The sequence below is a fragment of the Callithrix jacchus genome, chromosome 21, assembly GCF_049354715.1.
Source record: "Callithrix jacchus isolate 240 chromosome 21, calJac240_pri, whole genome shotgun sequence".
In the NCBI taxonomy this organism is placed as follows: domain Eukaryota; kingdom Metazoa; phylum Chordata; class Mammalia; order Primates; family Cebidae; genus Callithrix; species Callithrix jacchus.
The window spans coordinates 26,312,501-26,340,294 of NC_133522.1; positions in this window are offsets into that span (position 1 = coordinate 26,312,501).

The following is a 27,794-nucleotide window of genomic DNA, read 5'->3' on the forward strand; positions in this document are numbered from 1 at the left end:
AAGGGAACAAAACTGGAAGGAGAATGAGTTTGACAAATTGACAGAAGTAGACTTCAGAAGGTAAGTAATAACAAATTCCTCCAAGCTAAAGGGGCATATTCTAACCCAATGCAAGGAAGCTAAGAACCTTGATAAAAGGTTACAAAAAATGCTAACTAGAATAACCGGTTAAGAGAAGAGAATAAATGACCTGATGGAGCTGAAAAACACAGCACAAGAACTTTGTGAAGCATACATAAGTATAAGTAGCCAAATTGCTCAAGTGGAAGAAAGGATGTCAGAGATTGAAGATCAACTTAATGAAATAAAGCATGAAGAAAAGATTAGAGAAAACAGAATAAAAAGGAATGAACAAAGTCTCCAAGAAATGTGGGACTATGTGAAAAGACCAAACCTATGTTTGATTGGCATACCTGAAAGTGACAAGGAGAATGCAACCAAGTTGGAAAACACTCTTCAGGATATTATCCAGGAGAACTTCCCCAGCCAGTTAGAATGGCCATCATTTAAAAAATCAGGAGACAACAGATGCTGGAGAGGATGTGGAGAAATAGGAATGCTTTTACACTGTTGGTGAGAGTGTAAATTAGTTCAACCATTGTGGAAGACATGTGGCTATTCCTTAAGGATCCAGAACCAGAAATACCATTTGACCCAACAATCTCATTACTGGGTATATACCCAAAGGATTATAAATTGTTCTATTATAAAGACACATGCACACATATGTTTATTGCAGCACTGATCACAATAGCAATGACTTGGAACCAACCCAAATGCCCATTGATGACAGACTGGATAAAGAAAATGTGGCTCATATACACCATGGAATACCATGTAGCCATAAAAAAGGATGAGTTCATTTCCTTTGCAGAGACATGGATGAAGCTGAAAACTGTCATTCTCAGCAAACTAACAGAGGAACAGAAAACCAAACACTGCATGTTCTAACTCATAAGTGGGAGCTGAACAATGAGAGCATATGGGCACAGGGAGAGGAATATCACACACCAAGGCCTGTCAGGAGTTGGTGGGGGCAAGGAGATGGATAGCAGTAGGAGAAATACCTAATGTAGATGCCTGGTTGATAGGTGCAGAAAATCCCCATGGCACATGTATATCTATGTAACAGACCTGCACTTTCTGCATATGTATCCCAGAACATAACGTATAATAAAAAATAATAAATAATTTTTTTAAGTTCTACTTTAATCCACAGGTTGTGTATAACTCACTTAAGATGGTCAGAAGCGGGCTGTTCTGGTGTTGTTTTGGTGATTGAAAAATGTCATAAAAAACTCAGGCCTTTCATTCTGCCTTCTCTTACCCTAGGAGGTTTGTCCTTCATGATGGTAGGAGGACGATTGCATTTTCAAGCCTTGAGTCCTCACGGAATATTAGTCAACACAGGATAGAAATGTAAAATATTAAAGAGATTTCTTTCTCTTTAAGTCTCTCTTTTACCATTAAGGATACTGTTTTCCATAATTCCTCCTATTACCCTTTCTCTCTCATTCCCTTGCCACTACTGGATCACATATCAACCTTTAGAGTAATAAAGGAGAATGAATTTACCATAAGGGACTTAAACTAATCATAATCCATACCCTGGGGCTGTTTGCATTGCTGTTTAAACAAAGCTGAGCCCCATAAGAAAAGTGAGCAAGACTCTTAGGAAAGCAATCAAATATCTTCAACCAAAATAACTGTCAACATCAAACACATGCCCTACTTGTTTATTCATTTAATTTCCACACAACCCTGTGAGGAAACCCTCAGTTTTATCTCTGACATTCGTGTAAGTTAATTAACATGTTCACAGGCCCACAGTTAGAGATTGGTGCAGCCTGGGTTTCAATTCAGTCTGAACCTTGAGCTCAATTTCTAAATTAGAACTCTATTTATTATTTTCTAAGTGTTAGACTTTGAATTCAGACATCTAAAGTAACAGGAAAATAGCTACACAATGAAGCAAAAGTATCTCAATGGTAGTTTGTGAAAAGCAGCACTTAAACATTTTTTGCACTTAAAATTTAGCTCTAAAGAAATGTGAAGGATGCATAATTGAGGTAATTCAGAGATGACAGCATGAAACACAAAAAAATAACGAATTAGTAATTTGTCCCAACCTGGATTACAAATCTGATTTTCAAAATAAATTATGATTTAATACCAAATGATAAATTCTTACTAAAGACAATGTATATTTTCTATTATAAATTAGGGCAAAAGGTATAGAGATTTCAAAATTACAAGGAAAAAAATCTCTACTGCTAGCTATTAATCTCTGAAATCCTCCATCTCTGGGGCAATATACAATGTCTTTTGCAGCAATAGCATGACCAGATCAAGGAGTACAACAGAAGCCTCAGTTACTGAGATCTTCTGCTTTTGAACTAGAATATGAATATTTCTTTCTTACAATGGAGCAACTGATCCAGGGTAGATGAGCAGACTTTGCATGGATTTTCTTTTTAATACTCTCTTGCTTTGAAACTTACCTGGAGTCATGAAAGGTGTATGCTATAGTGAGAAGAACATGATCCTGAAATCACATAACACAGGATTTGAGGACTTGCTCCATTTCTTGACTCAGAGTAACTTGGACTGGTTATCCGTCATCTGAGCCTTTCTTTCCACAAATCTAAAGTGAAGTGTATGAGTATTAGTAGAGGGGATGGGAAAAAGAGCACTACTTCTGAGGAAACTGCAAACATTAAAGTCTTAACCTATGTAAACTATCTGGCACACAGTAGGGACTCCATAAAATATTAGCTTCCACTGATGCTTTTTCTCCAGTAGATGAGGTCAGGCTTCCAAGCCCTACATTTTATTCACTGGTTGCTCATTCTCTAGATTGATAAAATTGATCACATATGCTTCATGCTAATGCTCTCCTGTGCTTTTCTGTTTTCTACTTCACTCCTTCTCCAACTGATTAATATGATTTAAAGCCTTCAATACCCCCAAAATTTCTAAAAATATAAACATGAAGATTTAATCTCTATAATTATTTTCTGAATGAAACAACTCTGTCAGGGCATTTTAGAAGTTTACTAATACTTTGCAGTCAAGCTTCGCCTATTTGGTCTAGCTCTTTCTTTTCTAGATCTATCCCTCCATTTCCTCCACTTCCTTTCTCTTATAATTCCTGCTGATGTAGCTTCAGAGTTTCAAGACTGTTGGAATGATAATGATACCTCAGGTTATTTACATTCCTTATTGCTAATCTAAAGGTCATTACAAGAAGTCAGTTATCTAAGTTGCTTTAATTGCATATTTAAAAATTGAAAGCCAAAGTCATTTGACATAATGCTCATTCAGAAAATACTCAGCTACAACAGATATACGCGATATATTTAATTTATAATAGTTTCAGTAACCTAACTCAGTAAGTGAGTAAGCATGTAATTCTAAAAGAAAGAGAGAGAGAGAAAGGTATAAAACCCTGTCTTTCCTATAAAGATTGTTATATAGCTCTTCTAATTAATTAAAGCATATTTAATGTTAACAATTTTGGGGGCATATTTTTCTACTCTTCTTTGTTTCATACAAGTGAATAATTATGAGGCCTGACATTTTATCCCGAATAAATGTTCGTAACTTTCAAATAATCCTTTATTAAATTATACACAAAGTATGCAAATCATAAATGTATAACTAGTTATTTTTCAAATTTGGAACACAGCTGCATAACAAACACACTGATCAAGAAATAAACTTGACCACTACATTACACAGTGTTCTATCAGCCATATTAAGTGATTCATTTTTAAGATATAACCTTTCACGATTGAGGGAGCTGGTTAACCCATCTTTGTAAGGCTTTTGTCTTCACGTCTGATGCCAAGGCTTGAAGTCCACAGGGCAGGGTGTCAGGAAGGGAAAGTGACAGAAAGTAAGTGAGGGCTATGGCAAACTAGAGCTCACAGGTGTGAGCTGGACCCCACAAAGATTCCCTTAGTTCTGCATCCATTCTTACACCAAACTTCATTCTATAATATCTTGTGGAGAAGCTGCCACCTTTTCTTCTGAAACTAACCATCCAGATGACTCAGGAGTTAGAGATACCTAATGTAGATAATGGGTTGATGGGTGCAGCAGATCACCATGGCACATGTATACCTATGTGACAAACCTGCATGTTCTTCACATGCACCTCAGAAGTTAAAGTAAAAGAAAGAAAATAGGAAAGAAAGAAGAAAGAAAGAAAAAGAGAGAGAGAGAAAGAAAGACAGAGAGAGAGAAAGAGAGAGAGAAAGAAATTTTTTTAAAAAAGAAAGTCTGAATTATACAGTGCAGTTGCCTTTGTGGTCCCTGACAGCAAGTAATTAAACCTGCAGATAAAGTGTGAGATATTATAATGCCTGCCTGAACTTCTGAAAGCAAAAACCAAAATGATTGTGGCTTCTCTTCTGACTTCAAATGTTATGTGAAAATATGTCTGTGGCCCATCCTGTCCAAAAACACAGAGAGAAAGGAATTCTGAGAAATGTAGTTAATCACAGCTCAATTGACATTTTACAAAGCCACCAGAACCAGTAACTTTGTTGTCCTTGAGAATCACATGTGGAAAAGGCAGACAACTGGGTTGGCACAAGGCCACCCAGAGAACTGTCTTGAATGTGTAATAGCAGTATATGAGTGCAGTTTGAAATTATATTTCCGTAACAGTTAAATAGGATACACTTTCATATGTCATTGGCCGTTCTGACATTCTATTTTCTGAAATGCCTATTCAGGGTGTTGCTTTTGTGACGGAGGGGATGTATCTTGATCTATCCCTCTTTAATGGATTTGTAGGAGTTCTTCACATATATTTGAGATAGGAGTCATTTGTCGAAAAAATATGTATATGAGGTTATATATATATAAAATATATGTGCATATATTTTATATATATATATAAATATGCATGAACTTTTTGACATATAAAAAGGAGCTGTAGGTGGAATATGAAACCAAACACTTAAACCAAACACTTAATTGGAAAGTAGTTCAAAATGGTGAATTCGATACATTAAAGAAAATACTTTTAATCTAGACACACTTAAAATTACATGCATAAGAAATTATTATGGCTTATATATCTCTTTAAAATAATACTTTAGAATATTAATTTTAAAATGTGTTTAATATGATTAAGTGATTACTATAATATGCAGAGCAAAAGGGAAACCTTAAGTCTTTTTTAAAAAACTAAAAATGTGTCAGTTTGCTGAGAATGCTGGTTTCCAGAACAGAAAACCAAACACCACATGTTCTCACTCATATGTGGGTGTTGAACAATGAGAACACATGGACACAGGGAAGGGAACATCACACACACCATGGCCTGGGGGGTGGGGGCTAGGGAAAGAATAGCAGGGAGCAGGGGGATTGGGGAGGGACAGCATTAGGAGAAAGACCTAATATACATGACGGGGTGATGGATGCAGCAAACAACCATGGCACATGTATACCAATGTAACAAACCTGCATGATCTGCACATGTACCCCAGCACTTAAAGTATAATAAACAAATTTGTAAAAAGCTAAAAATTGTTTTTGATGAAAACTATTAGTTAACTTTATAAAATGAAAACTAAGGAGAGAAGAACATAATTATTAAAGAACTAGTGCCACATGGTATTAACATAATAAAACACATATGAGATGAGGACTTTACAACATGGCTAAATCCCCTCTAGGTTACTGTTAGGAGAGCCAAACTAACCATTTTTATTTGATTTTATTTATTCAAATTTTTACTTATTTTCTTGCTCATGAATTTTACATTCATTTTCCCTCTCTTTCCCCATTTTTTCCTCATCCTTTCCCTTACTTAGGTAAAAGTATCTCAGAATTTCTAATGGCCTAAAGGAAAATCCATTACTTAAACAAGCTTCATCAGGCTCTTAGTGTAAAACTCTATTAGCTTTAACACAACACATGGCAATTTGCCCAAGGCAGTTTCCTCTAATTCAGCACCTAGGAATACCTAGTGATTTAACTTCAGTGTTCTGAAATCACTAAAGTACTTTTCCATTCCATCAACAGACTGGAGCTGACAGCTAACAAAAGCCATCTTTTGCCCTTTCTCATTATTTTTCTAGTTAAAGATAAGCTTCATGATCTAATTGCCATCCCTTTGCATTCTAATCTAGTATTTGAGGACAGCAATAAAGATGTAGGTTGTTTCTTATGGATACTTTCCTAAAAAATAAGTGTTTTTAAATATGAACCTAATATATTCCCTGAAAGATTTAAAGCCTCCTTGTTGTGGTTCATTGGTTTAGACTATATTTGCTTTAGAAAAAAAAATTGTCTTTCTAAAATAAAATAATACTAAAATATCTATCCAAATTGAAACCAGTAGGGAAATTGATATCAAAATTGTCCTCACAAATGAGAGGGCTCTATCCATCAAAAATAATTATCAATCAATATTTCCATCTGCACAACCAAGAACATCCAAAGTGACTTGGATAACAAAATGTGTAATTAAATGTTTGATCTGATAAATTCCACTACCTACTCAAGTTATACATAGTCTGGTTGGGTCACTGCTGCATAAGCCAACACAAATATTGCTGCCATAAGCTGGGACACCACTTATAACTTGGGTACAATTTGGCTGCATTGTTTGCTTCATAAAGTATTGCTTGACCCAATAAACTGTCAATTAATATACCCTACCCCAACATATAGCTTAGTTGCAGAATGCCACAAAGCTTCAAAAATGTAGACCCTTCCCAGCCCTAAAAAACTTGCAACCATTCAGCACAACCCAGCCCAGTCCCCTTGAGCCTTCTCACGTTCCCATGACACTTTTTTAGAGTCATCACACCCACATTCACATTTGTCATTGTCAGAGGAGCAAAGAAATCTCTATTGTACTTTACAGGTGACAGCAATCTGCTTCTCATTATACCTAAGTAACTGTATTAACATCAGAACACGGTACTACCTACACCTACACTTTAATCTCTTCAGCAGCATCTATCCTGAGAGGTCCAAAGACATTTGAGATACAAGAAAAACCAAGGTGTTTTTTCTACTCTTCTCCTACCACTCCCCACTCAACACAGTACTTCACCTCCAACAGTAGATGAGTGAGTTTTGTTTTTGCTCTTTCTACATATCAATCAATTTTCCAATGGAGACCAACTGGATGTTTTACAATTTAATTCTATTCTGACATTATCTACCACTGTCTGCATGGAATTAGAGTCAAATCTGACAGGTTATGTGCTCAGTCGTAGTCTGCAAAAACTGCCCCTGCTTGAGCTGCCAATTGTAAGTCCCAGGTTGTGACTTGTACTTCTGATAAAATTCTGGCTATAAATCAGGGGTTTCCATAACCCCTTCCTTGGATTTGATTAATTTGCTGGAGCACCTCTCAGAACTCAGTGAATCACATTACTTATGTTTACCTATTTATTATAAAGCATATTATTAATACAAACTATACAGATGAACATCCACATGAAAAAGATGCGTAGTGTGAGACAAAAGAGAAAAGGCACGAAGTTCCCATTCCCTCCTCAGGTGCACCCCCTCCAGGCACCATTGTGTGTTCAAAAGTTCAGATGCTCTTTCCCAACCCAATCTTTTTCAGTTTATATTTCATAGGCATGATTGATTAAATCATTGGCCACCCTCTCCTCCCTGAATTCAGGAGTGGCAGTGAAAGTCTCAACCCTCTAATCACATGGTTAGCTCCCCTAGACACCAAACTCCACCTGAGGCTATCCAGTAATCTGTAAAGAGTAGCCTCATTAGAACAAAAGATGCTTGTATCATCCTCCAGGAAACTCCAAGGAATTTAGAAGCTGTTTGCCAGAAGATGGTGATGAAGATCACATGTACATGTTCTTATATAAACCACAATATATTACAAATAGTGATAAGTAAAGATCGTCAATCATGAACCAAACAATATCCAATTTGCTGCCAGTCAGTTCAGAGATAAATGGGTGCTAAGTCACAGCTATTCTCTGGATTATTCAATGTAATCTTTAGGCAGGGCCTAACATTAATGAGCATCTAATTTGTCTTCTCCACACAAAATAGGTCATGTGGTCTCTCCCAGTATAAGCTGTTTGTTGTTGCTGCATGTGAGACAAAAATACCAAAACATATTATTTTTTGTAGATATTCTTTCAAGTGAAGAGCTACTACTTTTCTCCCTGGCATCATAACCCATTTCTGAATTGTGTTCCCTTGTCTATCATATTCCCCCTGTTTTATATTCTAATTTTTTTTTTTTTTTGAGACAGAGTTTTCGCTCTTGTTACCCAGGCTGGAGTGCAATGGCGCGATCTCGGCTCACTGCAACCTCCGCCTCCTGGGTTCAGGCAATTCTCCTGCCTCAGCCTCCCGAGTAGCCGGGATTACAGGCACGCTCCACCGTGCCCAGCTAATTTTTTGTATTTTTAGTAGAGACGAGGTTTCACCATGTTGACCGGGATGGTCTCAATCTCTTGACCTAGTGATCCACCCGCCTCGGCCTCCCAAAGTGCTGGGATTACAGGCTTAAGCCACCGTGCCCGGCCCCTATTCTAATAATTTTAATCCATATCTTTCTTTCTCCAGTAGAATACACTGGTTCAGAAACACTGGCTACCATTGAGCCAGCAATAAATTGTTATATCAGGACTTCTTCCTTCACCCAATTTCCAGATTTTATAGTATTTGAGGGGGACAGATTACAAGAATGTCCCCGAAACTTGGTAATGGGATCACATTCATGATTAGCCTCAATCTAGCAATAAAGAGCAAGGTTCAATTCACCTCCAAAGCTCCATTTGTACTATATGCAGTCCAACCCAGCATTGCAGTTGTCATGTCATATACAGTGATGCCTCCTGATAATTGAACCAGAAAGCAACTCTCTTGCCCTGCAAAACTAGATAGAAGAAAATGAAATAAAAAATTTGAGATAAGGAAGACATAGATATGGATAATTTTGTCATCTCCCACTGTGATATAGCTGGCCTAGAGTTATATAGGCCATACAATACCATATTGTATGGCCTATATACATAACCTATACAATACCATTTTATAAAAGACAAAACTGTTTCCATTCTCCTCACAATGAATGCTAACCTCAGCCTCTATAAAACTGTTAAAATGCCAAAAAGTAAAGCTGCATACTTTCTCTTATCTATAACTTCCAGAATTGCTAGCCTTTGATCACCGGTAATAGCCAGAGTAAGCACCCCCGGATAATTCCATTTTGGCACCAAGTAACCCCTGCCCGGGCGATGTGTAAGCAAATGGTTATCTTAACTTCTGTAAATCTCTTAAGTGTCAAGCAGTCCCCTGGCCCTCAGAATGTCCGGAGCCCATCACCCTCCTCTCTACCCAGAAAGTGATTTACAGCCTCCCGAAATGTCTGAAGACTTTCATCCCATCTCCACTCTTCACCCCCACTCCCGAAGTAGTTTTGCAAGTATAAAAAGGTCTTGTCACCCTTCTTTCTCTGCCACAGGTTAGAGAGACATGAGTCCTCCATGGTCGCCGGCAATAAACCCTGCAATTTGGCATACTTTTGTCTTAATGTTGACTTTCTGTATTCAGTCCGATACAACACCACCCCATCATTTCTCTCTCCTAGAGTTCCCTAGAGCACCTCTCATATCAACCTAAGACATACTGATCTTTTTGGCATTCTTTTAAGCTCCTTTCTTCTTCTGTTTTACATAATATCTTTTATTTGCACATTCAACTTTTAAAAGACCACTGCTACAGTATTAATATGTTGAATGTGATATATCCTTACACATATATTTTGTCCTTTATTTTTATGACAGTTTGTTGCTGTTGTTAGTGTCAAGGAAAAAAAAACCTGTCAATCTGTAAGTAAAGCCATTCAGAGAGACAAAACTGTCATCTTTAACCAAGTGAAATAAGAACTACTTTACAGAAGTTCTATAGGCTTAAATAAATAATGCCACACTGAAATCCAAGAAAAAAAGAACACCAGAAAGACTAAATATGTTAGTAAATATAAATGATCTATGTTCAAGATCAGTGGCTTTTAACCACAAATGAAGGCAATTATTCCCCCTCTTCATAGAGGGTATATGGAGTGTTTGAAAACATTATTATTATTCCTATGGTTGGATGAGGATGGGATTGGCTACTTATACCTAATTGGGAAGAGACCAGGAATGGGGTTGAACATATTACAATGTACAGGATATTTCTCCCCATCATCAAAGAAGCATCCAGTACAAAATGTCAATAGTGACAAGGTTGAGAAACTCTAGTCTCTCATAATGTATGTCTCCTTAAAGAATATTAGCTGTTTATAGCAAAGCAAAAGATATGTATTATATAGCATTTGCAAAAATAGAAATACAAAAATAAATACACAACAATTCGAACTGCAGTAAGTAGTGATAGTTATAAAATTATTAAAAAATGATGAAGTAATATAATGCTTGGAATATAAAACAAATGAATTACAGATGCATACTGAAATTTCTAAAGGACACATCATAAAATAACACAAATAAGCTTGGCTAAAAAGTTATCAGAGGAGATAAAATGGAACAATGAACAATATTTGATTCAACTTTAAAAAGGCAGCAAAAAAAAAATAAAAAAAGAGCAAATGAAAAACATAGAAGTTAAATATCATAAAATGAACTTAAATCCAAATATGTCAATAACTTCTTGAATATAAATATACTACAAATCTCACTAAAAGGCAAATATTATAAGAACTGGTAAAAATGTAAGACCTTATACGCTATTCTCCCCTTTCCCCTCAGAAATTACAATTGATACCTAAAGACACAAATAAATTAAAAGTAATACAAAAAATACATGCAAAAACTATAGGTAAGAGTGCTGTTGTGACTATACTAATATTAGAGAAAGTAGATTTTCAAGACAAGAAAAATTCTAGATTTTAAACGTACATTTTATAATATGAAAGATCAATTGATAAAGAGACTAAAAATACTGTATGTTTATACACTCAATAACAAAGCTCCCAAGTACGTGAAGCTAAAGTGACAAACTTTAACACTCTCCCTCTGTAATGAGTTGTAACAGTAGACACGAAATGGGCAAGGATATGGAAAATTTGAAGAATACTATTAACCAACTCGACCTAACGAATATGTGAAAAACACTACACCAAACAAAAGAAGAATACACATCTTTCTGAAGTGGAAGAAAAGTTAGTAGATACAGAAAAATAATAGCAAAGAGCTAGAGAAAAACGGAAATAATGCTTTGCTATGAAAATCTAGAGGTCATGAGAATTTCAAATATTCTCCTCATAAATGTATATCTTTCAAGTCTGTTGAAAGAATAAAAATAAATTATTGAAATCATATGAAGGAATTGTATTGAAAAGGCTTAATGTCATTAAAATATGGCATAAAGTGCACTGATATTAGTGCATATAAGAACAGATTTGAGATATTTAGGAAATGTTTAGAGGAGTTACTGTAAGTTATATTAATATATTAGCAAAAATTAATTTTAGTGGTTTTGAACAATGAAGACTGAGTCCTGTAAATTTTTAGCAAGAGGAACTAGCATTGGTTTCATGTTAAATGAAACTCAGTTCTAAAGAAGATAAATGGCTTGAATAAGGTCAGGAAGCTAATCTAGGACAGAGAAAAATATCACATGTAAATGTTCAAAATGACTAACCTCTTTTATGTTGGGCAAAGAACTGTGTAAATTTTCTGAACATGCATGACTGATTTTCAATCTGTTGGAATAGCATGTTGATCACCATTAATTAATAATCCATAATAATTTCATTATTATAATCCATAACAATAATCCATAGTCCATAATAACAGAAAGAATATGGTGAGCTTGATCTAAAGTTTCATATAGAGGCATATTTTTAAAAAATATGACCTGGTATGGTGGCTCATGCCTATAATTCCAACATGTTGGAAGGCTGAGACAGAAAGATTGCTTGAGCCCAGGAGTTTGAGAGTAACCTGGGCAGTATGGTGAGATCCCATCTCTACAAAATATTTAAAAAAAGAGCCAAGCATAGTGGCACACGCCTGTGGTCCCATTCACTTATGAGACTGTGGCAGGAGGATCGCTTGAGCCAGGAAGTGGAGGCTACAGTGAGTTGTGTCCACACCTCTGTATTCCAGCCTGAGTAACAGAGTAAGAACCTGCTCAAAAAAAAAAAAAAAAAAAAAAAACACAAGGAAACAATAAAATTGGATACACATATTATGAATAGATATGCAATATGCATAAATTTACCAATTAATGAGTTTCATTTTTAAATCAAATGTATATAATATGCTCATGCTTCTTTATATTGTCCCAGGCCTTTGAATATAAAATAATTGTATATTACTTTGAAATATTTTGCTAAACAAGATAGTAATGTAATTATTTTTCTTAGATGTGCTAAGTAAGTGTTTAGGTCTTAGATGTGCTAAGTAAGTGTTTGCTGACTGAATGAATGTGTTTTGATCAATATTCATCTTGAAATTTAGAATATATAATAACATTAGAGCCAACCATCATTTCAGTCATTGTAACATTGCTATTTGAAGAATATATTCGTTTACATATTCAGTTTATTTTGAAAAATCGCATAAAGTATCAGAAAAACATAAATATATGTTTATATTTATTTATGTTTTTCTAAATATAATGGTTAAAAAAGATTATATTTCTAATCATTTCTAATATAAAAAAGGATTATATTTCTAATCATTTCTTAATATAATGGTTAAAAAACTCTAAATATAATGGTTAAAAAAGAAATTACCACAAAGTATGCAATTATTAATTACATTATAGCCATGAAAAATTAAATTAGTTTCTCTGCAGTATTAAATTTTCCTCTTTTTGATATCAGAGATAAATCAGATTTCAAATTTAGTGTTAATAAGATAGGTTTTTGAAGTCTTTTTTTTTAAATGAAGATTTGAAGAAATAGCAAACACACAGTAAATTTTCTCACTCTTCTTTATTGAAAATATGACTATCAATAATAAAAGGGGTAATTTATAACACACTGTGCCTTGCATAAATCCATGCAATTGTTATTTGTAATCCTCACTATGATCACCTACACAATTTTGGCTTATTAATTCTTAAGATCAGTGGCAAAACAAATACATTTGTGTGAAATGTTGACATATGTATAGCATGTCTATTTTATGTCTATTTTATCACACCCTTCCAATGGATAGATGTGTCTTTATTCAATGATAGGAAGACAAGATAATACACCTCAAAGACACTTTAGAAATCATACAAACTAATTTATATTAATTTTAAAACACAGAAAACTGAGGTTCTAGAGAAGATAAATGACTTGAACAAGGTCAGGAAGCTAATCTAGGGCAGAGCAAGGAATCATATGTAAATGTAAAAAAATGACTAACCTCTTTTAAGTTGGGCAAAGAGCTGTGTAAATTTTCTGGGCATGCATGACTGATTTTCAATCTGGTAACTTTATCATAAAATTCAACAACCTTGTCAGCACCAAGTTGTTACAGATTTTACATAGCATGTTGATCACAATTCATTAATAATTTCTTTCCATTATGAGTTTAAAATATAATTAAACATTGATAGTCATTATCAGGACTGAACACATGGTGTATTCATTGCATTTCTGCTGGTTAAGTCAGCTTCTGGGCTGTTCTAATGATAAAAGGGGAAAGAACAAACAGAGTGAAGAGTTGACATCCATGTGATGCTGAAAATATTACATTACAAAGCTGGCTGGATATCTGAAAGTTACAGACCTAGAATTCTGCTTCTGAGTGAAAGCAGCAGCTGGCTGAAGAACAGTGGACAAAGAGAATGATGAATCAAATCAGGGTTTGATGTAAAGTAGAATATAGGGAGCAAACATTTTAGTTCTTTCGTGGTCAGATTTATTTCCTTCCAGGTTTTCAGAGAGTAAAAAACTGCTTCAGAATGCTATGCACACTATTGTATCCTGTTTACTGACTTGCCTTCTTTACGCTTTCCTCTCATTTATTTCCTGTGAGATTTAGCCCTACCTCCTAGTCCTTTGGACAGTGCCCAGGCAGTTGCCTTTAGTTATTCTGAGAGGAAAGTTTGTAAAGAAAGTTGTAGGAAATGGAAAAAAGATATCATTTTCTTTCCCTTTTTCATTTCACCTGCAAGACACAAATAAATTTGGGGGTAAATATTACTCATTTTGTTCAAAATATATTTTTTCTAACAAAATGTGCAAGTATGTTGTGATAATTTTTGAGATTTATGATGATGCAGAAATATAGAATTTGTGTTAGGATACTTGAATTTTATTAATGTTAGTTATTCCCTTAGATGAAAATTAAAATGAAGAACTAAAACATATGAGGTTTCCAGGTATTTGGCTTTTTATCATTTAAAAAATTTCTATTAAGTCCTTCTGTAAAAGAAAGATGTTCTTTATGCAAAAGATTATCAACAAACTTGTTTAAATTTATTCATTTTTTAATACTTTGAAGGTAGTCATTAAATATTTCAATGAATAAGTGGGATAAAATAAACTAAAGGTGTTGTTCAAGTTGATCACTGTTCTCACTTCAATAAACAGTTGAATTAGTTTCCATATTGTAACCTGTATCATATATGATAAGCGCTATACTCCAAAATTTGCAACCTAATCTTGATTACCACATGACTATAACATCGTAGCCAAACAGAGGCTCCAGGAAAAGTGCAAGAAACATCTAGATCAAATATATGTAAACTTGTAAAAAGTGTAGTCACTGTCAGTAGGTCTGTAGCTAGGCAACTCATATTAAGAAAATAAAATAATAACAAATTTGAGTCACTGAAAAGAAATTCACGTCTGATTCAAAACTTAAACTTTTTATTAACTATTGTTTTGTTGCTTAAAATATGAACTAGAAATTCTACATTATCCAGTGATCTACATTTTAAAGTGGTATTTTACTGATATTTGGCATTCGATTCTAGATGCCTTAAAATTTATAATACAATATTGAAGCCTTTCTCTACCAGAGAGACCACACTGACGAAAAGCTATGGATTAGCTCTCCTATTATTCCCTCTACTATTCCAGAAGTTTGCATAATACTAAAACAAACAAACACTCATTCTTAGAAAAGTTTTCTAAAATTTTGTTTTATTATTTCCAAATTTTATAAATGTTGCATCAACCACTGTAGAAAAAGGATGTGTGACAGTTTGAAAGGAAAAAAAAAAAGAAAGAGAAGAAAATAACACTGCACTAATTTGAAAGTATTTAGAGATGAATGGGAAACCAGAGGGAAGAGACCATGATCAGGAAAATACCTGATAATAAACCATAAAAAGTATTTCTGGCAATTCTTCATAGTATGATGTATATGTGAGTATTACCTCTCAGTGTAAATGAGTCTCCAAAACTTTACCAGGAAGAGAGAGAGGGGGTTGTGGCCTATTAGCTATTCCCAAAATTACCCCATTATTAATCTTTGTTCCTTTAAGAATAAAAACATTGTGTATGGTAGCAGGTTGAATGATCAGGCTAGATTTGGGGAGCAGGATGAAGTAGGTATTTTTCTCATATATCTTAGATAAGAAATATGAAAGTAATTTTGTTATTGCCAAGTTCACATATAAATACATTTGTTTTAGAGATACAGCCATGTATTGTTTAAGGATGGAGATATGTTCTGAGAAATTCATCATTAGGGGATTCCCTCATTGTGTGAACGTCGTAGAGTGTACTTACACAAAACAAGATAATGTAGCTATTACATACCTAGGCTACATGGTATAACTTCTGCTTTTAGGCTACAGACCTGGACGGCTTGTTATTGTACTAAATACTCAAGCAATTACAGCACCCTGGTAAGTATTTTTTTTTACCTAAACATATCTGAACATAGAAAAGGTATAGTAAAAATATGATATTGTATTCTTATGGGATCACTGTCAAATATGTGGTCTATTGTTGAGCAAACCATCCTTTAGTAGTACATGACTACAGCTTATTAATTTTTAAAATTAATATTTGGGAATTACATATATATTTCATACTGCAAATCATAATAGTATACTTCTCTGAATAATACAAGCCTACTATCTTCGGGTATAATTTGTTTTCATTCATACTTGCTCAAAAGAAAAATCAGCATTGCTTGTTTCTCTGCTTTATTGAAACTGTGATTTGAGAATGTCATTTCATCTGTCGATTATCATTTTCCTAACTAAATACTTTTTATAACCTAAATATGTGTTCATATGTGCATATACATGTATGCATGTGTGTAATTCATAAATATCTATCATCTATCTAAACATGTCTAATTTTTTTCTGTTAAAATATTCAAAAACCTAATAATGAATTTGAGTTTGAAGGTTAGCATGGAGAATTTTGTTGATGTGAAAAAATCTTTTTCTTTTTTTTCTAGCTAAACATTTGTTTGACAACAAACAAGTTCACTTTGAAAACCAGAAAGATGGCTGGGCGTGGTGGCTCAAGCCTGTAATCCCAGCACTTTGGGAGGCCGAGGTGGGTGGATCACGAGGTCGAGAGATCGAGACGATCCTGGTCAACATGGTGAAACCGCGTCACTACTAAAATTACAAAAAATTAGCTGGGCATGGTGGCGCGTGCCTGTAATCCCAGCTACTCAGGAGGCTGAGGCAGGAGAATTGCCTGAACCCAGGAGGCGAAGGTTGCGGTTAGCCGAGATTGTGCCACTGCACTCCAGCCTGGGTAACAAGAGCGAAAATCCGTCTCAAAAGTTACTTAAAGTTAACCAGTATAATCTATATATACAAGAAAATGTATGCATGAATGTGTGCATGTGTATATATTTAACCCCATCAGAAACTGGATTTCTTATTTTTCATAATTTTTAGACAGTGTGCATCTTATTAAGTAAAGAAAACTACAGAATTGGCTAACAAATGGTAGTATTATGAATAAACTCTCTACTAATATTACCAGGAAACACAAAAGCAATTAGAAATAAATATAAGATGGCACACAGAACGAACATATACACATTGTGGTCAAATAGATCTGAATTAGATATCTGATTCCAATACATAAATATGTATGATCATGTAGCAATAATTAACCTCCTTGAGCCTCATTTTTCTCATTTAAAAATACGGATTATAATAGTCTCTCAAAATTGTTAGCAGAACATAAATCATAGATAACAGATGGTAGAAACATAGTTTATATTGAAAACCCTTAGCTAGAATTTAGAGTATCTTATGAATTTAATACATATTTGATACAGTTATTACTAAGTTTATTACTTTTGAGTCTTTGTTATTTGAAGGTGCCCTTAACTAATATCTATTGAGCAACATTTATTTATTTATTTTTTGTTTGTTTATTATTTGTTGAGATAAAATCTGGCTTTTGTTGCCCAGGCTAGAGCATAATGGCGTGATCTCAGCTCACTGGAACCTCCACTTCCTAGGTTCAAGCAATTCTCCTGCCTCAGACACTCAAGTAGCTGGGATTACAGGCACCCACCACTACGCCCAGCTAATTTTTACTAGAGATGAAATTTCGCCATGTTGGTCAGGCTGGTCTTGAACTCCTGACCTCAAGTAATCCACCCACTTTGGCCTCCCAAATTGCTGGGATTACAGGTGTAAGCCACATTACCTGGCCCATTAATGAAATATCTATTATATTTGACAGAAATTCAGTTTATTATTACAGGAATAAAGTCAATCATTTATGGTGCTCAAATTTCTCATGTTCTTAGTTTACTTCCTCTACAATATTTGATTAAGTACATATTCTAATAATTAATAATTTTAAAAGACAGTATCTGTAGCACACATAACTCTAAACAATTGCAATGCAAATAAGAATTTATAAATAAACCTTATTTAATATATTAGGGAACATTCAGAAGATACTGGATTATTACAAATATCTATCTTTCATTTTGCAATGAAAATGAGTGATGAAACATTAGTGAGTGTATTTTGACCTAGAAATACCTCTCGTAAGTTGTTATTTGAATAATTCAATATCATCAACAGTTTAAAGTTTCATTGGCTCTTTCTACTGGATAGTTGAGCTTTCCTGATTAATGGGAAAGAACTCAATGTTGCCAAGTCTAATAACGCACCTAATTATAACATTTGAATTAAAAAGTGAGTTTTATTTTAATTTTCTTTCAAGTTAATTTAATTCTGATTTAAGATTTTATTTTATTCTATAATTAGTTTAAGTAGACTTTTTGGAACACACATTTAATTATCATAATGAATTACTATATTTTAATAGAAGAAATTGCACAGTTTTGTTCTAGAATAAGTTTTTAATGTCAAATTAATGATGTATATATGTATTGTATATGCATACTTTAATAATGGTGGAAGTTGAAACATTTTAATTTTTATGTATGAATTCTACATTCTAAACTTTGAATTTGCATTGACATTTAAATCTAGAGTCTATCATATGGATTGCTCAATAATGGAGAAAAACACATTAATTTATAGTTTTTCTATTAAAACCTCATCCTTTAGATAAACATAAAATCAAAATAATAGAAAGTATAATTCTTGCTTTTATGTATTTCCACTAAAAATAAGGCAGTTTATATCTATCTAGTACTGATTATAGACAAGGTTACTTGTGCGTTAATTTTATTATAGTTTTTCTATTAAAACCTCATCCTTTAGATAAACATAAAATCAAAATATTAGAAAGTATAATTCTTGCTTTTATGTATTTCCACTAAAAATAAGGCAGTTTATATCTATCTAGTACTGATTATAGACAAGGTTACTTGTGCGTTAATTTTATTATTTTCTTAATCTCAAAAGAGATACATGAATACCCAAGGAAAGTTACATAAATGCAGCTAAGGAATTTTTCAATGATCAGCAGAAAACCAAGATTACTGTGAATAAAATAAAATCCAGTGATAAAAGCACACAAGAGGTGGAAGATGAAATACTGACTGGCTATTATGAAAGACTCCCAACACATGACATTAAAATGACATCCATTGACGAGTTCAACAGATTTCAAGGAACCACTGATATCCTCACAACTGATGCTAACCTCAGGAAACTTCTTTTTTTTTTTTTTTGCAGGAGGGTGTCTTTTTATCTTCTGAAAATTGAGATGAATGATTAATTGCTAAAACTAAAACAATGAAGATGAAGCAAGTTAATATTTGGCTTGAACGCTTTAGAAAGAAAGAAAAATACACCAGGATGTCATATAAAAAGGGGAAAGAAATCTGAAAAGGCATAACAATATTTCTCTATGCTCTGGATTAAGAAAAGACACTTTGTGCTGGAAATTTAAAAAACAGATGAGGAGCAGTAGCAAAATATTACAAGAAGGATTGACACAAATATAGTTGAGTCACTTACAACATTCAGGTTACAGAAAAGTAAATAAAACTCTCAAACTGTAACTAGGAGAGAATCTAATTCCATTAAATATAATGCAATGATAGTAAATAAAATTAATTCAATAATAGATTATTTGGTAAAAGCTGATGATTTTAAGTATAATACAAATTCTTTAAATATGTTACAAATATGAAATTTTAAAATTATCTGGCTCAAAAAAGGAATGCAAAAACTCCAGCCCAGAAGGATCTAAAGAAGATAATATAGTTCTTCAACATTTCAGTGAGAGTATTAGATCAATGAGGCAGAAAACTAACAAAGATATTTGGGACCTGAACTCAGCACTTGACCAAACGTACTTATCAGACATATACAAAACTCCCCACCTAAAAGCAAAGGAATATACATTCTTCTTATCTTCACATGGTATATACTCTAAAATCAGTCACGCAGTTGGCCATGAAACAAGTCTCAGCAAATTAAAGAAAACACACACACCATCTGCTCAGACCACCACACAATAAAAACAAAAGTCAATACTAAGAACAGCAAAACCATGCAATTCCATGAAATTTAACAACCTGCTCCTTAATGACTTTGAGGTAAACAATGAAATTAAGATAGAAACTAGAAATTCTTTGAAACTAATGAGAACCAAAGTACAACTTACCAGGATACAGCTAAACCAGTGTTAGAAAAGTTTTTAGCACTAAAGGCTCACATCAAAAATTTAGAAAGATATCAAATTAACCTAATATGACCCTTAGTAGAACTAGGGAAACAAAAGCAAAGCCACCCAAAACTAAGAGAAGATAAGAAATAACAAAAATCAGAAATGAACTGAATGAAATTGAGATGTAAAAAACACACATGCAAAAATAAAAGAAAATCCAGACACTGTGTTTTGAAAGAATAATTAGACCACCAGAATAATAAATAAAAAAAAGACAGAAGATTCAAGTAAACAAAATCAGAAATGACAAAGGTACCAATGACTCCATAGAAATACAAAACCCCTCAAAGACAACTATGAACACATCTATGCATGCAATCTAGGAAATCTAGAAGAAATGAATCCATTCCTGGACATATACAACCTTCTAAGACTCAAAAAGGGAGACACTGAATCCCTGAACAGGGATAGAATGAATTACAAAATTGATTCAAAAAAGCACACTAACCAGAAAAGGCTCAGGACCACACAAATTCACAACTGAATTCCACAAGATGTAAAAGAAGTGTTGGTGCCATTCCTACAGAAATTATTTCAAAAAATTGAGGATGAAGGACTCCTCCCCACCTCATTCTATGAGGCCAGCATCATTCTGATACCAACACCTGACAGAAGCACAACAACAAAGAAACATAACTTCAGGCCAAGATCCTTGATAAACATAGATACAAAAATTCTCAACAAAATACTAGCAAACCAAATCCAGAAACACATCAAAAAGCTAATCCACCATGATCAAGTAGGCTTTATCCCTGGTATGCAAGGGTGATTCAACACATACAAATCAATAAATGTTATGCATTGCATAAACACAACTAAAAAAAAACCCCACATGATCATCTCAATAGATGCAGAAAAAGCTTTTGAAAAAATTCAACATCCTTTCATGTTAAAAACCTGTAACAAACTAGGCACTGAAAAAACATGCTTCAAAATAGTAAGAGCTGTCTATGACAAACTCACAGCCAATGTCATACTGAATGGGCAAAAGCTGGAAGCAATTCTTTTAAGGACCAGAACAAGACAAGGAAGCCCATTCTCACCTCTCCTGTATGAGAAAATACTGGCAGTCCTAGCCAGAGGAATCAGGCAAGGGAAAGAAATAAAAGGCATCTAAATAGGAAGAGAGGAAGTCAAACTATCTTGGTTTGTAGATGATATGATTCTATATCTATTAAAAAACCATAGTCTCTGTCCAAAAGTTTCTAGATCTCATAAACTTCAGAAAAGTTTCAGGATACAAAATCAATGTACAAAAATCAGTAGCATTTCTATACACCAACAATGTCTTGCCTGAAAGGCAAATCAAGAATGAAATCCCACTTACAATAACCACAGAGAATAAAGCATCTAGGAATACAGCTAAGCAGAAAGGCAAAAAATCTCTACAATGAGAACTGCAAAACACTGCTGAAAGAAATCAGTGATAACAAAAAATGGAAAAAGATTCCATGGCTTATGAATAGGAAGTATCAAAACTGCTAAAATGGCCATACTTCATAAAGCAATTTACAGATTTCACACTATTGCTATCAAGCTGCCAATGGCATTCTTCACAGAATTAGAAAAATCTATTTTAAAATTCATACAGAACCATAAAAAAAGCCTGAATAGCCAAGGCAATATTAAGCAAAAAACACAAAGCTGGAAGCATAATGTTACCTGCATTCAAACTATATTACAGGACTACAGTAACCAAAACAGCATGGTACTGGTACAAACACAGAATCATAGACCAATGGAATAAAATGGAAAGCACAGAAATAATGCTGTACCAAGTACAATCATCTCATCTTCAACGGAGCTGAAACCAACAAGCAATGGGGAAAGTTCAATAAATAGTGCTAGATAACTGGCTATTCATATGCAAAAAATTGAAACTGGACACCTACCTTAAGCCACATACAAAAATCAAGTCAAGATGTATTAAAGACTTAAATGTAAAACCTGAAACTATAATAACCCTGTAAAATAACTTAGGAAATATCATGGTCATACAGGCCATTGCAAACATTTTATGACAAAGACATCAAAAGCATACTTGACAAATGGTACCTAATTAAACTAAACAGCTTCTGCACAGCAAGGCCTACTTCAGGATGGAGTGTGGTAGGGGCGGGGGGTCAGATGGAAAATCTACCTGTTAGGTACTATGCTGTTTTCCAGGGTGATGAAATAATCTACACAGCAAACACTTCTGACATGCAATTTACCTATATAACAACCCTGCCTATGTACTGCCAAACTTAAGAATTGGAAACCAAATTCCTCGTTAAGGCTTTAAAACTGGAAACACTTTAAATTCAACAAAAATTTAATTAAATAATAGTTAACTAGTAAATAATAAAAACACAGATTGAGATAAAAGAGGCATTGGTGAGTTTACAATAATAAATTGAGAGACAAAACAGTATTATTACAGGAAATCAAAGAAATGAGGAAAAAATCAGAACTTTTATACATATAATAGAGTTAATAGAAAAATAATCACATGAAATTTGAAGAAAAAATGGAAATAAAAAATTTCATAATGTTTAATGAATGAAAGTTTTTACGAGTGACAGGAACTGTAAGTGCAGCTCCAAATAACATCCAACATTTATATAAATAAATAAACAAACAAACAAAAATTGACATAGAACTTTCAACAATTAGAATTGTTCTGCAGAATTCAAGAAGTCTTTAGTAAAGTAAGTAAAGAAGAGTTTATGGATTTTGCTGGTTGGTAGAGGAAACAAACATGCAAATAAGCATGACATCAGTGTTCTTTACAGCAGCTTTCAAAAAGTACCAAGACAACAGAAAAATTTTACACAAGATTCTCAGGAAGAAAAAAAGAGCATGAACCAAGAATACTATTCTCAGCTAATGTTTAAGTAATATATTAATAAGCAAATATTCTCAATTGCTGAATAACTCAAACATAGAGAGAGAGGTTTCTGAGTGACAAGATTGAGCCAATTAAGAGAGGAATTCAAATTTGAAATTCCCTGAGTTCCCCTTGCAAAAACTATAGATCACTATACCATTTACCCATTATTTGCAACAAATTACTCCATTACTTAGCAGCCTAAAAAATATCACACATGCATGTTTACCCACTTTCTGTTTATTGAGAAAATTGGTATGTCTTAGCTGGGTCCTCTGCTTTAAGTTTCTCTCAGGCTGTCATCAAGGTACTGGCTGGGAATCCTGAATCCCAAAATCCAAAATCTGAAATGTTCCAAAATCTGAAATTTTTGAGTGTCAATATAATGACTCAGTGGAGACTTCCACATGTACTTAACAGAAACTCTTTTATACACTAAATCATTTAAAATATTGTATAAAATTACCTTCAGACTTCATGTATAAAGTTGCTATGATTTGGTTCTGTCTCCCCACACTCTAACACTTTGTGTATAGTCTATCTGTTTGGAAACAGTCACTAGGTCCAAACCAGCTCTAAAGAGAGGATATTATTTAAGAAAGAGGATACTGCAAATAGTGGATCATTAGGAGATGTTTTACAAATGACCTTCCATCATCTATTGCAGATTCACCATTACATTGAGAACTACTAGAAACATTAGGTAAAACTGTAAAATCAAAATCTTTTTGAGCACATTGACGAACTTTCAACACATCAGAGAACTGTAGGATCAACATTCCAATGAGAAGGGACACACAATAATTTAGTTCAATATTCAACAACATTTTTACATGCAGGTCATCTCCCTTTTCAAAAGGGAAAGATGGGAAAATTTTTAAAAACTAAGCCAGATTGTCATGAATCATCATAGTTGAGAAAAAAATATTAATATTTAAGTACCACCTAGGAGAAGAGACTTTGTTACACACACCAGGCTTTTAGTTTACAACTCACAGAGCTACATCCTAGGAGTAAGAGAAGGCCACAAACAGAATGGCCCTGTGTTATAAAATTCTAGTATCTAATACGAAGGAAATAAAAGTTTTGAAAGAAAGGCAAAAGCAAACATGGAAGATGGAAATATAATTGGAAAAACATGTAAAAGCATTTTGATTACAGCACAGGTAACTTTTTCTCAGTCAAAATTAATCTGCTATGCAGAAGACCTACATTTATTTGAAAAATTACATGTTGAAATGTAGGCCAAATTAATCACCTTAGAAATATACATACAAAAATATAATTTGGGTGAATTGCTTCACATAAAAAGACATTTCTGTATTCTAAAAAAACTGCAATCAAATTCTCATAAACCATGAAAGGTACATCAGCATTCTAGCTCATTACGTTAGAAGTTCACTTACAGAAAATTTCAGAATAAATGTCTATCTGAATAGTTTGCCTCCATTAAGTCCTAACCAGTTTGAATTTCGTTTTGTACATTTATACAGTTCTACTTAGGTATTTATACTACAATGTGTTGTCCTGTTTATATTATGCTTATCTATTTCACAAAGTATCTTTTTTATTTTTGTTTTTTGAGACAGAGTCTTGCTCTGTTGCCCAGGCTGGAGTACAGTGGCACAATCTCAGATCACTGCTACCTCTGTCTCCTGGGTGCAAGCTATTCTCCTGCCTCAGCTTCCTGAGTAGCTGGGATTACAGATGCCCACCACCATGCCAGGTTAATTTTTGTACTTTTAGTAGAGACAGGGTTTCACCATATTGCCAGAGTGGTCTGAACTCCTGACCTTGTGATCTGCCCGCCTCGGCCTCCCAAAGTGCACATGGTATCTTTTTTGCTCACATCAACTAAGCAGCAGTATACATACCCGACACTACATCTTTTTCCACTTCCTACTGACCACTGCTGCCTATGTTTTAAATTATCAGGGCTCCAACATTTACCTATATAGCTCCATGATGTGTTTCCCCAAGACTCATCATGAACCACCTTTCCTAACCCTTGACAACTTGAAACTCAGCCATCACTAGATTGTAATTTTTAAAAAGATGAACAAATAATAAAAGAAACAAACAAACAAATAGAAATGAATGATAGCATGTCATCATAATGAAGTAAGAATTGGTTATTGTTGAATCCAGTCTACTCATATCAGAATCACTTGCTGACCTTCATATTATGAAGAAACCTAACCCAAACCCGCCCACCAATTATTCTGGGAATAGGAGAAAATCCATTTCCTCTCAGCCTAAGGCTGGCTTTTTCACTCTTTGAAGTCTGAACTATTGGAGGAGGAAATGTCTATTTTCTCAGGAAAAATCAAAATCCACTCTCTCCTGCCTCTGCCACCTCAGACTGTGCCTCATTTCTGTGCCTCAGAAATACAATTCCCTAAACTGCAGCATGTCTTTAAAAGCTGACTTATTTATACATATACAACATTTATTTTATTTTATTTTTGGAAACAGATATCAAATATCATATGTCTCTTGGACTCTTTTACAGTGTTTCTTTGGTGCCATGGGGCAAAAAACTCAGGCTCCCATTCCCGTTTCATAAGGTGTGAATTCCCAACTTCTTGTGAGCAAGTGCTTCTACAACACAAACCCTTCCCTAGAAAGATGATGCTCAGGAATGTATTAGTCTAAGTTTTCAATTCAGAGAAATTGGCAAAAAAGATGGCACATCTTTTGTCTAATTATCGAGTGAAGTTTTGATAATATATCTAATTTAGAATAAAATAACTTTTGATCATGTTTTTCATTTTTTGACCTACAAGAAATATCCTGTGATCTTAATGTGTGAAGGAGACTGAATAATTTAGTTGAGTACCTTGACAAATACCTGGGACATGACTGCTCCAGTACATACTGTTATTGTTTTCTATGAAAATAAAGTTAGTATAGAATAATGTTGATCTAAGGGAGCCTCAAGAAGCTAGACCTCATAGGTTGGTAAACATGTAGCCCCGGGTAACACTGAAAATAACAAAATGCTTGGTTTGGGCACTAAAGAGAAAAAGAAAATGACTATTTTAAGTATAGGCCTGAGAGCTTAAACAAATTTATATCCACAATCACTGGGTTCTTTGCTAAAAGAGTAGAATTATCACAGGAAAAAAAAAATCCAAGGTATGATGACTCCTTTATCTATTAGGCTATGTAATTTAAGAGGATATTGTACATGTTTGGGACAAATAGAATTTTTGTGGGTTTAGCCAGAGACATGGTCAGGCTCTTTCTATTCTTGTCTTTCCCATCTAATTGCCTACACCTGAAGTTTTCAGATGAACACATTAATATAGTACTGAGAGACCTAGGATTTTATTCCTGTAACTATTCTAAATTTGTCTCAATTTCTGTCTTAGCCTTTGGAAAGTTTTTATAAGGTATAATAGTTGAGACAAAGACCTATAATTATTAATGCAGGACTTTTCATGGCTCTGATGGTTTTTTTTTTTTTTTTTTGAGACGGAGTTTCGCTCCTGTTACCCAGGCTGGAGTGCAATGGTGCGATCTCAGCTCACTGCAACCTCCGCCTCCTGGGTTCAAGCAATTCTCCTGCCTCAGCCTCCTGAGTAGCTGGGACTACAGGCACGCACCACCATGCCCAGCTAATTTTTGTATTTTTAGTAGAGACGGGGCTTTACCATGTTGACCAGGATGGTCTCGATCTCTTGACCTTGTGATCCACCCGCTTCAGCCTCCCAAAGTGCTGGGATTATAGGCGTGAGCCACCTCGTCTCACTGTTTTTTTCTTTTTTTTCTTTTTTTTTTAGGTAAATAATTGAGATTCTGGGTTTTCTGGCCACATAGGAGGGTATGCAAGCAGGTCAAAATGAAGGGTAGAAGAAGAAGGAAATAAAGGAGCATAATATGGGAAAACAAGAATGGTGAGATAAAGGTTATTGGGTTAAGTTTTTCAAATGTTTAATTTGTTTTAGTTAAAGTATCTTTTAGGAAAGCAAATCTGAAATTTGCTTTTCTTTGGAACTTTCTTCATACCAAGACAAATATAGAAGGACAATGGAATGTTTTGCTTCCTTTTGGTCCTCAAATGCTGTCCCAGTGGGAAAAGAAAATATTATGTCAAAAAAAAAAATCCCAAAGATATCACCAGGAACTTAAATTATCTGGAAATATTACGACATATAGAAAGATGCATATACAAATGTGGCTTATAATGTGAATATGCATTATGAACACAAGTGTAACCCACAGGACATGCCTACTTAGGCTAAATCAAACCTCTGAAAGTTTGGCAACAGTTGGCTCAAAGTTTTGTTTCTGCACCTCATGTCTAGAGCTCATGAACTACAGTCTGCTTGCCTTAAATTCTAACACAGCCATCAGTGACTCCCAGGAGAAGAAAAGTCTACAGGATAGATCTCCCCCAGAATCAAACTCTCAGTGACAAAACAAGACTAAACTAAGGAATGTTCTCAAATGTTTTTGATGTAGACTTCAAAGCCAAATGTGTCCTGCATTGATGCTGATCTGAGAGGACTGCCTGAACACACTGGCCCAAGGATTGTGTTAAAGACGAATATCTCTTTTCCTCTACTAATCCTACTTCCTGTAAACTTGTTCTTAAGGACTTACAACAAAGAAGACAGACAAGCACGAAAAGTAAGATTTCTAGTAATGAGGCAGATTTCCACCAAGAATAAATTTTTTTCTGGGCATGAAAGTCATATCAACTCTTACAGTTAAATAGCACTTGTGTTCATTTGAATAGTCTTAATATGCTGTGTGGCTGTATATGACAAAATTCTCACCTATGACCTTGTTTACATAAATCACATCCATGATTTATGTAAACAAGTACTTAAATAAATGTACTAGAAAGGTACACACACAAACAAT